Here is a 3,536-nt window from a genome sequence, read left to right as displayed (position 1 = left end):
AAACAAAACTTGGTTTATATGAGTGGTTAGTAATGCCTTTTGGTTTAACTAATGCACCTAGCACTTTCATGAGGCTGATGAACCATGTTTTGCGTAATTTTATTGGCAAGTTTGTGGTTGTGTATTTTGATGACATATTAATCTACAGCCGCAATGAATCTGACCATACTATGCATATTCGACAAGTTTTGCAAGTGTTGCGTGATAATAAATTCTATGGTAATCTTGAGAAGTGCACATTTTGCAAAGATAAGATCATATTTCTTGGTTATGTTGTCTCTAAGCATGGAGTAGAAGTTGATGTGTCTAAAACTGAAGCTATTCAAAATTGGCCTACTCCCATGAATGTGAGTCAAGTAAGAAGTTTTCATGGTCTAGCTGGGTTTTATAGAAGATTTGTGCCCAACTTTAGTACTATTGCTGCACCTTTGAATGATTTGACTAAAAAGGGTGTTGTTTTTGAGTGGGGCACTGCCCAAGATCATGCTTTTGATGAACTGAAAATATTGTTAACTTCTGCACCGTTACTTGCACTTCCTGATTTCAATAAGCAATTTGAGACTGAATGTGATGCTAGTGGTATTAGAATTGGTGGTGTGTTGATGCAGGAGGGTCGCTCAATTGCATATTTTTCTGACAAACTTTCTGGTGCTAAGTTGAACTATCCTATATATGATAAAGAATTGTATGCTTTAATTAGAGTTCTTGAGGTTTGGCAACAATACTTGTGGCCAAAAGAATTTATCATACATTCTGATCATGAAGCTTTGAAATATCTGAAAGCCCAATCTACTTTGCATAAGCGTCTAGCTAAGTGGGTTGAGTTCATTGAGTCTTTTCCATATATTATTAAGCATAAGAAGGGAAAAGATAACATTGTTGTTGATGCTCTATCTAGGAAGAATATGCTATTAACTCAACTTGATGTTAAAATTCCTGGTTTAGAGATACTATGTGATTTGTATGCTACTGATCATGATTCTGCTGAACCATATCGCTTGTGTGCTCTTGGTAAAGCATGGGAAAAATATCACATACATGATGGGTTCTTGTTTAGAGCTAACAAACTATGTGTTCCAGAATCGTCTGTGCGTTTGCTCTTATTACAGAAATCACATGCTGGAGGTTTGATGGGTCACTTTGGGCGTGAGAAGACGCTAATCATGCTAGCTGACCACTTTTATTGGCCAAAGATGAGGCGGGATGTGGACAGGTATGTGAATAGATGCATTACTTGCAACAAGTCCAAGTCCAAGCTGAAGCCTCACGGTTTGTATACTCCTTTACCGGCACCTACTACACCTTGGGAGGATATTAGTATGGATTTTGTTTTGGGTTTGCTGCGTACTAAGAGAGGCTATGATTCTATATTTGTGGTAGTGGATAGATTTTCCAAGATGTCACACTTTATTGCCTGTCACAAGAGCGACGATGCGTCGCATATTGCTAACCTATTTTTCAGGGAGATTGTACGTCTACATGGAGTCCCGAAGACTATTGTTTCTGATCGTGACGTGAAGTTTATGAGCTACTTCTGGAAGACGCTTTGGAGAAAGCTGGGACGAGCTGCTTTTCAGCACTACTTGTCATCCCCAAACTGATGGTCAAACTGAAGTGGTGAATAGAACATTGTCACAACTGTTGAGATCCATGATCAAGAAGAACCTGAAGGAGTGGGAAGACTGTTTGCCGCATGTGGAGTTTGCTTACAACAGGGCGGTACATTCTACCACAGAGCTGTGTCCCTTTGAGGTGGTTTATGGTTTCAAACCCATTACTCCACTTGATTTGTTGCATTTGCCTATACATGAGAGAGTCAATATGGAGGCATCAAAGAGGGCAGATTTTGTGAGAAAGATTCATGTGAAGACTAAAGAGTTGATCGAGAAGAAAGGTAAGAGCAATGCTGCAAGGATGAACAAGAAGCGCAAAGAGATATTGTTCAAGCCTGGTGATATGGTCTGGGTACATTTTCGCAAGGATAGGTTCCCGAAGCTGCGGAAGTCCAAGTTGCTTCCTCGTGGTGTTGGTCCTTACAAATTGCTTGCCAAGATCAATGATAATGCATACTCGATAGATCTTCCAATTGATGAGTTTGGTGTCAGCAATTCTTTCAATGTAGCTGATTTGACACCATATGACAGAGAAGACCTTGGAGCGTCGAGGTCGACGCCTTTTGAAGTGGGGGGAGATGATGAGGACATCCCTACCTCACTACTACCTCCGTCATTGCCAGTTGAAGATGAGCCTGCTGTGAAGCTCAAGTCCAATGAAGTCAGGATTGGACCTATTACAAGGGCTCGTGCGAAGCTACTTAAACAACAGGTGAACTTGTTCCTAAACGATACTTTGATTGATGAGAACTTTATACTGCCTAAGTGTTATTACTTATGTATGATCAGGTATGAAGAGGGAGCAAGCATCGCACGAGGAGGAGGAGAGGAGCAGCTGGATATGAAGATGAACGTGAAGCTGGACAAGGAGCTGGACATGAAGATATTCCATGGACGCGCGAGGGAGGAGCGGGAGGCATGCGCGAGGGATGAAGAAGAAGTCCAGGGCGGCCCAGCATCCGGTCAGACCGGCCGGCGCGCCCGGTCTCTGGCCCGGTCCAACCGGGCGACACGCCGGATCCCACCCGGTGCCAACCGGACGACACGCTGATGGCAACCGGACAGGGTACTGCAGAGCACTTCCCGCGCCCGGTCAGCACCCGGCGCCAGGCCCGGTTTGAACCGGCCTGCCCGGTCCCAGGCCCGGTCGACCGGCCGTCAGACCGGCCGTGTCCGAGTCTGTCTCGACCAGATCTATTCTGGGTCGGTTATGTTTGTATCTTTTCGACCTGAGGTCGTGCTGAACCCCTATATAAGTGCCCAGGATGTCCCAAAGTAGCTTTAGACCACGTTTAAGATAAACCCTATTTCTTAGTTGTTTGCTATGCAAAACTATTGAATCCCAACTCTCCAATTCGTTGCGATCTGGAGTTTTATGCTACTGAAAGTTTGTGTGATCTGTTGTTCCATTGGGGATTAGAAGATTGCAATCTACCGCTTCGTGGTCGGCGGCTACATGCGCAAGTGTGTGGAGTTGCGAATATCTAGCAGGGTTGAGATCTATTACATTGGCTACAGGAATCAATCGAGAGACTTCGTCGGCGTCTTACAAGTTATGTACCTCATTGTAAGAGCAAGATCCGTATCCCGTGTTTTGTGTGTTTGATAACAACACTCGAACAATTCTAACCGTGCACAACGATTATCTTTGATGGATTTGTAGGTGTACGGTGCCCTCGCTGAACACACCATGATCGGAAGACTGAAGCGTAGATATTAGGTTTTCTGGTTTTGTGTGTGTGTGTCGTGAGGTAACATGATAGGAGAGGAAAAGAGGAAAAAGCTGTTTTAGCCATAGCGGTACTACCGGTACCAGGAGCGGTACTACCGCTACCCCTACTGGTACCGCCCGAGATACCGCTCTGAGGATTGCACACGAAAATGCCCCACAAAACACATTGCGGTACCTTTACGGTACCATGA

Source organism: Lolium rigidum, chromosome 6 (genome assembly GCF_022539505.1).
Source record: "Lolium rigidum isolate FL_2022 chromosome 6, APGP_CSIRO_Lrig_0.1, whole genome shotgun sequence".
In the NCBI taxonomy this organism is placed as follows: Eukaryota; Viridiplantae; Streptophyta; class Magnoliopsida; order Poales; family Poaceae; genus Lolium; species Lolium rigidum.
This window is presented reverse-complemented; position numbering follows the sequence as displayed.